Source organism: Gossypium raimondii, chromosome 6 (assembly GCF_025698545.1).
Source record: "Gossypium raimondii isolate GPD5lz chromosome 6, ASM2569854v1, whole genome shotgun sequence".
Classification (NCBI taxonomy): domain Eukaryota; kingdom Viridiplantae; phylum Streptophyta; class Magnoliopsida; order Malvales; family Malvaceae; genus Gossypium; species Gossypium raimondii.
This window is the reverse complement of record NC_068570.1, coordinates 56626424-56639170: the sequence shown is the minus strand read 5'-3', so window position 1 is coordinate 56639170 and position 12747 is coordinate 56626424. Positions and strand designations below refer to the sequence as shown.

The window sequence follows — 12747 nt, the reverse complement described above, 5'->3', positions numbered from 1 at the left end:
GACAATTGTTACTGCCTTGCGAAGAACATGATAAACATGTGAAGTGTTAGTGATGAATTGGGTACATATTACATGTCTACTACTAGTATTAATTTGTTACATAGCATGACATAATGCATTGCATGGGATGGGACATTGTACGGAGGAAGAGTGGCAGTTTATTAAATCTGCAAACAAGTGGTGGCTCCTCCACAAAACCCAATGGCAGTTTGTTTAATCTGCGAATATGTTGTGCACTCACAACAAGTGGCAGTAACTGGAAATATGTGGCTTGCCCACAAACCCAATGGTAGTTTGTTTAATTTGCAACCATGTTGTGCACTCACAACAAGTGGCAATAACTACAAACGTTTTTATATAAACTACTAGTGGTTTACCCACCGTTTTGTTACAAAGTGGCAGTTTATTTGCAAATTAGTGGTGGATCGTTCACAATCTGAAATGATATGGTAGATGAGTTCTAAGGAACTCATAAGTGAGGTGTGTAGTGGAGTTGGGTAGGACTTTTCTATTAACTTGAAACTGCATTGTTTTCATTAGCATATGCATATAAAATTGTGATTTCTGAAATAGTGCAGTGAAGTAATGACATGAAAAACCGTTAATCTGAAGTGCTTTGTGATTGGGGTTATTCTTAGAATTGTTAACTCATGTGCTTTGTCTACTATTTTGTTTCAGTTTTCTTGTGAACGAACTTACACTGAGCTTAATAGCTCACTTCCCTTTTAATTTTCATCTTTACAGATAACCCACCAGGTTAGGGCGCGGACTCAACTTACGACGGGCACGTCTCGAATTGATTTTATTTACTAAAATATTTTTAAGTAGTTATTTGATATCTTATTTTATTCAAACACTGTATTATTTTATTTTGAACTGTGGTATTAGACATAGGTTTCGATTCGGGTTTATATAGCATGCATGACAGTTAAATTGTTTTTCTTTCTAAATGTTGAAATATGGATTTTAATTTCTTATGCATAAAATTTGTTTTTCATTAAATTATAACTAAATTGAATATCACTTTTTCGTTGCTAGGTTATAATTAAATAATGACTAATAAATAAACTAGAAATTAGCTAAGTTTACAATGGTAATCACCTTTTTACAAGAAAAATATTAAATTAATAGATTTTTGTCAACTCATGAGCTTTTTTGACAGTAGACTAAGTTTTCTTCCAAAATAAATAATGTTCTAAATTAACTGTTTTATAAACCCCGATCGCTGCTAGGCCATCTCGGTAACTGATGTAATCTCCCGAATTTGAGTCTAACGTCTAGACCAGGTTAGGAAGGTCACAAAAGGTGAAAATATTTTTACCTAAATATTAAAATCAAGGATTTTAATGGGTAAAACTTATAGGTTAAGAGTTTATTTAACTACAAAAATAACATAAAGACTTATTTAAACAATATATAATAGTTTAAGGGTTTTTTAATATAATAAAAAATGCTCAATAAAATTTTAAGTCTTATTTAGACTAAATTTAGTCACAAATTAATTAAATATCAACTTAATTAAATCCCTAATTTAATTAAATGTCATTTTTACATACAAATCTATATTTTAAACACACAATTTCTAGACACATATGAATGTGTTGCAATTATCCATGCATATTTTCCTCAGTCAACATTGATTGTACTCATAACTTTAATACACCACCCATGTTATTCCACACTTCCAGCTACTCTATTTAATAAGCTACAACTTGATATTAAATTAATTTATATAAAATGATAATAAATTAATAAAATTTTGAGTTTGATTTATTTTTATAGATTTTATTTTGAAAATATCAAATATTATAAATATTATATTTTAAAAAGTTGTTTTTAAATTATATAATCAACTCAGTTAAATACTTAATAACAATATAAATAGATAAAATATTATATAATTTTCTGTTTAAAATTAAAAATATTAAAGAACCCCATATAATAGTTTGATGGTCAATGGTGTTCATTGCCCCAGGTGTGGCCTAAGTTTGAGTTGCACTAGTCGCGATTGCTATTCAGACTTTACCCTGTTATTATAATTCACTAAAAATCTAAAAATATTAAACACAACTATTTTTTATAGATTTGTCTTTTATCTACATCTAAGAAAAGAAAGGAAAAACCATCAATCATCCATAAGATATTTAAACACTATTTTATTTAGGATTATCAAATCAGTCCCTCTTCTAAGTGAATTGAATAAAAATTTCAATTATTGTTTAATAAATTCAATAAAAAATATTTTATTTGAAGTTGAACTAAAATGAATAAAATAATTTTTATATTATTTTTAAACAATAAATATTAAAATTGACATTGTTTAATTTTTTAATAGAACATGAAATAAATTAATTTTTTAATAGTAAAATTATTTATTTGATCCAATCTTTATAATAAAGAGAATTGTTATCTACTTTCACCTATAAATATAGAGTATTATTTTTTAATTCTTCCTAACTTAGAAAAGTAAATGGAGTGTTAAAATATTGAAATTTTTAATTAAATATTTTACGATATTTTTACTTTTAATTAAATATTCCTGCTCTAGAACAATTATTAGAGGTTCCTTTCCATCATTCCTCCCACTTTCCTTCATTCTTCTTTATCTAAATAAACCCTATAAAAAAACATGAAAATTTATTTAAAATTGATTTGGTATAGACTTAAGAGTCAACCATAAGGGCACGTTTGGTTCGCTGTATTGGATTAGAGGTGTAATGGAATAAAGGTGTAATGGAATAGAGGTGTAATAGCAAATCAACTGTTTGGTTGAATGTAATGGAATAGAGGCGTAATAGTAATCTTGTGTTTGGTTGAATGGAATAGAGGTGTAATAGCATAAGGGAAAAAAAACTAAAATGACTAGAATACCCTTAGCAGAAATTTGTTTAGATAAATGATTATTGTTATTGTTATTAAATTTTAATAAGATTATTAATATCAGTAATAAATAATTTAATCATATTTTAACATAATTATTATTAAATATATTTTAATTAAAATATATAATTTAATAAAATTCTTAATAATCAATATTCTTATATGAATTTACTCAAATCATAATATATGATACTATAAAATATAATTTGAAATAATTAATATTAAATATATTTTAATTAAAATATATGATTTAATAAAATTCTTAATATTAAATATTCTTATATGAATTTTCTAAAATCATAATATATAATACTATAAAATATAATTTAACATAATTATTATTACATATAATTTAATAAAATATATAATTTATCATCATACTATAGATAAATATTGAAATTTGTCACTGTACTTTATTTTTATTTATATTTGCCGTTATTTTTTTAAAATATGAGTAAATTTGTAACTTAATTTTTATGTTATTGAATTTTACCACTAAAATTTAAATTTTATTAATTTTTGCCACTAACTCTTATTTTTAGTTAAACTCTTATTTTAAATTTATATTGAATTTTTATTTTTTTAAATTACAAATATCTTCATTTAACTTAACGAGTAAATATAATTCTTGACTTTCCTTTCTCATCATCTAAACAAAAGCACAATAAACAAATTGTCAAAAAGAAACCCAAATCCAATAGTTGGGAGATTCAAAAGCTTTCTCCAATAATGTGTTTCTTCTATAAGAAACAATGCTTATAAGCAGCTTGTCAAAGCTCAAAATCTATTTAGTCCTATGTCATACATCCAATGTCATTTGTATATATGCTCCCTCACATCAGCACAAAACACAAGACTCAATATGAAGCATACATGAGAAGAAAACAGTTGGATTGAGTTAATGAAGTACATGCATCTTATGTGTTTTTCTTTCTCAAGGAAAACCTTTCGAGAAAAAAGAAAGTAGAAAAGGAATTAAAAAAATGTTGGTGAAACGTTTAAGGAACATGCAAACAAGGTATCCTACAGCTAGTAGTGGTGATGAAATACTCTGCAACAAAATCAGCGCATCTTATAGAATTGAACTCTCGAAACCACACAACGTCGTCCGCTCAATGAATATTTAACCATTATATCAACATCTCGGGGATTCTTCTTGTTTGGTACAACAGTCATGCTCCCAATTATTGTCTCCCCTTCACAGATGGTTAACACATCCTCTAGATATAGGACTGTTTGCTTCCAATGGGTAGCTTGCGATCTTGGTCCTGCATTTTGTATTTGCCATTAGCCAAGGCAAAGTTCTTCTAGGCTGGCTTGCTGATTTCTATTCGTAGATAAAATGGAAAGGACAAAGGATGGAGAATTTTGATGTAGATACAAACCTGTAGAGAAACCCATCAATTTGTGGCATTTGGTAAACGAAACATCAAAATATGCAACGAAAGCATGGATGTAATCATCACGCTCTGCAATAAGCTTGAAAGGTGCAGTGAAAGAAGCATCCCCAGGAACCATCTTAGAAATATCCATTGTCTGAAACCAGAAAACCAAAATAAATAATTCAGTTGTACTCTAAACACATTATTTTGTAAAATAATTTCCAGTAAGTGTTCATATATATAGATACCCAATGATATATACATACATACAGGAATATGCTTGTGTATTTTCTCACCTTGAGAAGGTGGCAATTTGTTACAATTTGTTTCTGGTCAACCGTGTCAACAAGAGGTTCCATCATAGCTTGCTTTTTTATACAACTCATGTCAAAGCCATAAACATTATTCCAAACTGTAGCAAGATGATGCCATGTAGAAAAGATGGGGTATATATAAGAATACAAAAAGTTGAATTGCAATGAAACACAATAGAAAAACTCGTTGAAAGTTATACAAATACATATGAACATATTCACTAGCTTTATATCAATTTAGCAGTCAGTTATACTCACATTCGATCTTGTCGTCTTTGTACTCGGCATCCTCAATTGCTGTCAAGTAAAGAGAAGCTTCATCTGGTAGCACAACTCCATCATCAACCTGACACGGGTGAAGGAATAAGAACTTTGATTGTAAAGAATGTAGCTTATAAGAACCCAACAAAAGTTTTGCTTTGATGAGCAAGAGTAAAAATAAATTTAAAAGGCCCAGCCCGTTCACCACACGAAATAATAAGGAAGCAAACTGCTCAAGAGAGCTTGACATGATGATGGAGTTAAAATCTCAATCAATTAACAGTTATAGCAGGAATCTAAGCTACTTTCTGCAAATCATAGCATGCAACGGAGAATTTAACTAACAAAGTAGCTAGCTGCCCCCAACCACACGAAGCAATACAAGAAGACACAACAATTTTAAAAACTTCACCATCAGGCAAGCCATTTGTTTCAACAATTTGTTTAGCCATGTCAGCCATATGGGAGCATTCAACCTAGGAAAGGGAAAAATATGAACAGCATTTGACAAATAAGAGATAGACGCCAAGAGTGTAAGAATTTGGTCAGACAGATTATTAACAACACATAAAACAGAAACAGAAGGAAGATGTAAACTGGAAGTCATACAGCATAAACATGTGCCGCCCCTGCTTTTGCACAAAACAGGGACAAAATTCCAGTCCCAGCTCCCACGTCAAGAACTACTTTGTTCTGGAATAGAAACTTATTCCGATAAATAACATTTTGATATGTCTTGGTTCGCACTACATCTTTAAGCATTTCCTGAAATACAAGGAATGGCAGGTTAACACAGAGGAAAAACATTTCACAAAAAAAGAAGAAATGAAAAAGTTATGCAACCGTATCCAGTTCTTCTACCGAAACCAAGAAAACAAACGCAGAAATCATTTCCAGAAATTTAAGTAAAAGATTAAGTTAAAAAAAGAAGACAGTTTTTGGATAGTAACTGTGATGCATTAATTCATGTATGAGCTTAAACAAACAGAAAAATTACAACCAACCCTCCAATCACAGATATTCGGCACCCAATAGATCACAAAATAATGGTGACTGAAGCAGAACCATTCCATAAATAAGTCGACAAAAACGAAACAAGATTCAAATGTCCAAGTTGTTGCACACTTACTTCATGAATACCTGCACATACACAAAAGAGGGGACAAAGATTTAGAGGAAAGTGCTCACTGGAGATAAATACAAGAATGTATGACTTGAAACATCAGCGAACCCAATGCCCTACCTAATACCGACATGCTAGCCCCATAAACATGCAACCAGTGAACCACAAATTACTTAGATATAAATAAACTATTGAACTCAACAAGCTCTAACTTTTGCGAAGATAGAAACTTTCTTCTCACATTCGAACCTTCTTCACAAAAATGTGAAAGGCAACACTAAGAAATCCTCACATTCTCATTGTTTTCTAATCAACAAGAAAAATCAGTAAAAAAACTTCAAAATTGAATCTTGGAAAAGAGGATGAGAAGTAGAAAATATACCGAAATGAGAGTAAGAATCGAAGTAATAATCAGCACTGGTTTTATCATCTTCGCTGTCGCAACTGAAAAACGAAACGTCGGGCTCTCCCATAGAAACATATTCACTAGCTTTGTCAACGGCGACGATTGAATCATCGAAATTGGAGCTGTTGCTGGCGATTTCCTTGCCGTCGGCGTCTCGGAAGCGAATGTTAGCTCCTTCGAAATTGTTCTAAGAGTTGGTCGAGGTTTGAGTTGTGTTGGGGATCTAGAAATGGAAAGAGATAATAAAATACCAGTGCCATGCCATGCCCACCACACGTGAAAAAACCTATATAAAAAAAGAGAGGTAAAAAAGAGAAGGAAAAGAGGCGATGAGAGTGGAGAAGAAAGCTAGAAGGAAGAAACAGAAGACGTGGATTTTGGGTAAAACAGAAGCGAGAATGGGGAGGGTAAAACAGGGACCAAAACTGAAACAGCGCCTAAACTGAGCTTAAGGAAGGGATTAGAAATCGGTGGTTTTCACCGATTAGGAAGGTAAAGGATTACACCTGTATTAGCAATACATCAAACCAAACGATCGAATACAGCCGCATTAGGTGGGGCCCACCGATTAGGGGTGTATTGGCTATGCCAATACACCAAACCAAACATGCTCTAAAGGTTTGCATTTAAAGAGAAACATGCTACCTACTTAGCAATTTCCTTTTTTTAAAAAAAAAAAAAGAGGAAATTCATTAATTTATTTCATTCAGATAATTTAGAAAAAAAATCAAATTTCTGTGGTAGATAATAAATAACAAATTTTATCAACACAATGAAAACTTTAATTTTAATATTAATAAAACATTATAGCAAAATTCAAGCACGATATGTCTGGAATGATTACACTAATTAAAACGCAATAAACACTTAATGCAAACTTAGTATATAAATATATGAGCCTATTAGTTTCCCTTTTACTTCCTTCTGCTTTTATATTTTTTTCTCAACCTCTGAAATATGAACTTTTATTGGCTTATGAATCTAGTTTCTCTCTTGCTCCATTTTCATATTTTCCTTATGAAAATATGTCTTCAAGAGAGTAAGGGAGATCTAGATTCATAACTCAGCAAAAGTCATCAACTTGACTCTGATCTCTTCCTAATACTTTTGTTTCATATTTTCCTTATGAAAATATGGCTTCAAGAGAGCAAGGGAGACCTAGATTCATAACCCAGCAAAAGTCATCAACTTGACTCTAATCTCTTCCTAATATTTGTGTAGGGTTAAGAGAAGGTGTTGCAGATACTTTAGATGTTTGAAACTTTTAAGTTTCAAACTCAATGAATGCCATCCTTTTCACGTCTAAGCTAAGATGAGGATTCATAACAGTATTTTTTTTTTCTTTGAAGCATTGTTGTTAGTATTTGAATTATGCATAAGTTGCAGATTTTGCATATATACATTAATTTGGTTAATTTTAATTAGTTAAATTCATTAGTTTAAATTCTATTATTAATCTAGCACTATGAGCAGGTTGTGGATTTAGTCACTTTTGTCTAAATTGATCATTTTAGTCCTTATAATTTTCAAATTTAAAATTTTATTATTGACTTAAATAGTAGTGCTAAATCTACTTACTAAAATTACGTGACTTTTTTCTAAGTATTATGTAGAATTAGCAAGTTAACATGAATTAAACATAAGATAATATGTTGGCCACATAAAATTTTAGAAATAACATAATTTAACTTGATAATTAATTTAATAGTTATCATTTAGTTATTATTAAATTTTCAAATTTTATAAAAAATCAAAACTGAAGTTGACCAAAATAGAGAAACTAATGATAAAATTTAATCTTTCTTTTTCAGGTAAGAATCTAATATAAATTTGTGTATTTTTATGAAATATTTCTTCAACCTTGCAACTTGGTTCTCTTATCTAATGTTCGTAGAGCATGTTTGGTTGGCATGAATAGTCAGACCATTTCAGGCTGATTCAATGTTTGGCTCACCGAATCACTCATTTCATGAAATCACTATTTATCTCTTATCACAACTTCTCCAGTAAAAGTCATATCATCTATCGTAACAAAATAAGAACAGATGGAGAAAAAGAGATTTTAAGAAGAAATATAAAATGGGGTTTTGGGGCTTGTAACTTGGAGAGGGGAGAACAAAGGAAAAACGTGGTTGTTGGAGCGGCGGAAGATGACGAAATCAGCCTTGAAAGTTTTGATGTAGAAATTAATCAAATCTAAAAATCTGAGAAGGAAAGGACATCAGCTAGCAGCGGCATACGACGGCAAGTATGGTGTCGGACAATGGCTACCGGTTGGATTCTGAAAAAGAAGATAAATGCTCATATTTTCTTTTAGAGAGAGAGAGAGCATTGAGAGAGAAAGAAAAAGTGAAAATGAAATAAAATAAAGAAAAAAATTACAACGAATCAACAATTAATCTTTCGCATTCTATAAATTCATTAAAAAGTAGATACTGACCAAATACTCTATTAGTAATGTAGGTAAAATATTTATATTTAAGGGTAAAATTGTTATTTGTGATCTATTCCTTGTAAATTCCTTATCATTATTCTATCAAATCAAACAATATTATACTGTTGTGCTATTATCTCTTTATTCTATTCCCACTTAATAGAATTGTTAATATTTTCAGATAAAAACCATATATTTAAATTTATAGTGACTATTATTTATTTTAAGATAATAGGATAAAATATATCTTATATGTCTATATATACCTAAAATATATATATATAACTATTAGAACTTTTTACGGCACAGAATGTTAATAGAGTTAATAGGAATCATGAACAACAAGAATATAAAAACATGACATATAATATAAACGATAAATAAGATACGACAAAAAATTGATGCACAAATGTCATATTTGCATAATAATCCAAACATACGAGAAAAATAATTTGGAAGTAACTGCAACACTAGAAGAATTCATAAATAAGCTAGAGATGTGTCACATTGATCAAACCACTAAAAATTACATCCTAGTTATCTACAGACCAATTTGGCGATAAACTCGTGACCAGCATCTACCCCTTAATGGGCCTACAGAATATAGAGGACTAATTACTAGACTCATTCTGATAAATACCTTAAAAATTAAAAAAATAATAATGTTGTATATATAAAAATTTAGGTTGAATCCCAAATAATTCATTCCTATCCTTCAAGCATGAAAAGAAAATAGAAACTCAGTCGGTTCCACATTTAGCACTGTTTTGTAAACATTAAAAGAAAGTCTTGGTCAAGAGTAAGATATTATTGGAAAATATGTGGTTCAGGAAAAAGAAAGAGAGAGGATTTGTTTTAATAGAAAGAAGAGGTAAATAATGTCTAGAGATGGAATTCAAAATTAAATATTAATAAAATTTCATTTCAGTAATTAATTTAATATTAATAAAAATTCATAAATAAATTTCTCATTGATAATTATCTTAATTTCAAGGTAGAAATATTTGATAGATATTATCACATACAATTTTTTTTACTATTAAATAAATCAATTTAATTTATGTACTGCCTAAAAGAAATAAATTTTAAGAAAATTAACATTAGTTTTTGAAAGACAAGGTTACTATTTTTATAACTTGTATGATACTTCAAATGAAATTTTTGATTTGGACGTGTGGTGAGTAGCAAGTGCGGCAGCCTTTGGTGAATTTGGTTGGCACGCAATGGGTCGGTGTTTGATGTTGGTCATGGTCTTGTGATGAGGTTCTCTTTCTTACTCAAGTGCGGTCGATGTTTTGGATTAAAGCCATCAAAGACGACTTATGGTTACTGAATCATCTTGGTGGATAGTACTAAGAATTGTTGGATGATGGTTTGCTAATTCAATGGAGCCTCCTTCTGGTTTTCTTAAATGCAATGTCGATGGGGTTGCTAGAGGGTGCCTAGGATTAACTAATGGTGGAATCAAATTCGACTACAGCAGTTTCTTGGTGTAAGAACAAATCTGATAGACCATGGAAGTTTTGGGATATTTTTTCTGGACATTGATCGAATGGTGATTCAGCTTGAGATTGAAGTAACTTCAAATTCAACCTAAATTCACATACTTACAACATAATGTTTTTGACACCGGACCAAGAAGTTGTTTGACCTTAATTTTAATCATGTCCCTACTGGTATTAGTATCCACGATCTGTTAGGCCTATTGCTGGGCTTGCTGTTGCAATTATTTTTACCTATTGGTTGATGAGATCACTTGCAGCACCTCCAATAAGAAAGCCAAACTGTCAAGCTCCAATAACTAGTATCTTTGTTGCATTAGATCCACCAAAAAAGGAAAGAGAACAGGAGAAGTTACAAAATATGTATTTTTTTTACTTTTTCATAATATATAATAATTATTTAATTATATGTGTTTAAGAATCAAATTTATAGAATTTGTAAAGGTGGTGAGTTAAATTTATTGAATTCTATAGAATTAAGATTAATTTGATAGAATGTGAAGTATTGAGGACTATATGTGTTATTATACCAGTTTAAAAAAAAAGGCCACGGCTTCATTTCCATTAACCATTTAACGAAGAATGACCAAAACAGAAACAATTAAAAACATTTGTGACGAAATTAAATTTTTTTATAGTTTTGTGACCAAAATAGAACCACGCTAATAGTTGGGTGACTAATTGTAGAGTTTACACTTTTAGTTTCTACTATAGTTTCACTTCAATCCTTAATATTTTTTACCCCGATCAATACTTAAAATATTCATATTTTAGGTGACCAAAACAAATATGTAAACATAATGTGGCATTAACAATTAACCCTCATTAGATATTTAATTAATGCTTGGTTGATTAAATAGCACCTCAAAAGTTGGGTGATGAAATTGCAATAATTTTTTTTTTGGTGATCAAAATGAAAACCTCTTAAAAATTGGATAACTAACTAGGTACTTTACCCTTAAAATAACAGAAGGTAGCAAACTCACCCAATCAAAAGGACAAGTCCTTGAGTGGGTCTTCCAAGCTACCCAATTGGCATTAGCATCCCTAGGCACAAAACTAAAATCAACATTAGAGAAATGAGCAAAAAGGAAAAGGATATTGTCCTCAATCGCTTTAGTCATCCAATTTTTGAATGAAGAATGATTCTTCAATCTTGAGATGAGCCTTTTACAATCCAATTCAGAAGCAACATGAGACCAACCCTCCTACTAGCCATAAACACAACCAAACGAACAACAAGGACTTCAGTAGGTTCTGTCGATCTCATAAACAAAATCTGTTATAAAAGTCATAGCATATTTGACTCATTTTACAAAATTACACTTGTAATTAATGAGTAAACTACTTGTTAGTCATTCTAAAATTAGGTCGTTCCTATTTTGGTCACCTCAAATTGTTTTAATTAATTTGGTTACTATCATTAAATAAATTGATCAATTTGGTCACTCCGTCATTAAATTTAACAGAAATCTCTAGTTTCCTTTTTTTTAATTTCTTTTTTCTTTTTTTTCTTTTTTATTTTTTTTCATGTTCTTCCTTCTAACCCAAAAACCCTAGCCGCCACCTCCCTTAAAGATGTCGTCAATTCCTCCATTAAACCATGGCCAGCAAGTGTTATCTTATCAATGAACAACGATGACAAGCGTTTCTTCTTTCTCCCTATTTTCCTTCTTCTTTCTTCTCCTTACCTATGGTTGCCACTTCTCACTATCGCTATTGTGATCATTTGATGTCTTCTTCGATGTTAAATTGTAACACCCCATACCCAACTTAATCGTCGGGTCCGAGCTATAAGATGTCACATTAATTGTTGGAGCAAATACGATCGATTACTAACAAAATCCATCATTAATCATTTAATCTATATGTGTTACAAGTGTAAAACATAATATATATATATATATATATATTTATATAATATTTCTAGGTCATATACAAGCTTATGAAAGCTCAATACCATCTCAGGGTCGAACTAGAACTAAATTGAAAGTTTGAAAGGCAGGTCAAGTGGGCGTTGCGACTTCCAATGCTTGATGTCACAACTTTAAAGACAATAGCCAAAGTTCCCAACCTGAGGACCAAATTGAAAAGATTTCAAAATAGGACAGGGTCAATGTCATGACATTGAGAGTGTGGCGTCGCGACATTGGAAATAGACCACTAAGTTCCTGTTTTCCAATGTTGCCAACCTAGCATATTAACTATCATTTGGCTCCAAGGTCACAATCAATCATTCTAATTACCTAAAATTTGCCAAAACAAAAATACTAAGTCATTAAAACCATATACATGCATTACCAAAATCAATTTCACAATATCACAACCTTTATACAACCAAATAACCATTTGTAACATTAAACAAAATGTCCCTAGGTATATGCCACAAGACCAAAATGAAACACACTATACAAACTTTGTTAAGTCGGAAACGGTGGTTGGATG

At 30.5% G+C, this 12747-nt stretch overlaps 1 pseudogene; it reads right to left on the bottom strand.

Moving 5' to 3' along the window:
• Positions 1-3743: 3743 nt before the first annotated feature.
• Positions 3744-11426, bottom strand: LOC105772136 (protein arginine N-methyltransferase 1.1-like; annotated as a pseudogene).
• Positions 11427-12747: the final 1321 nt, after the last annotated feature.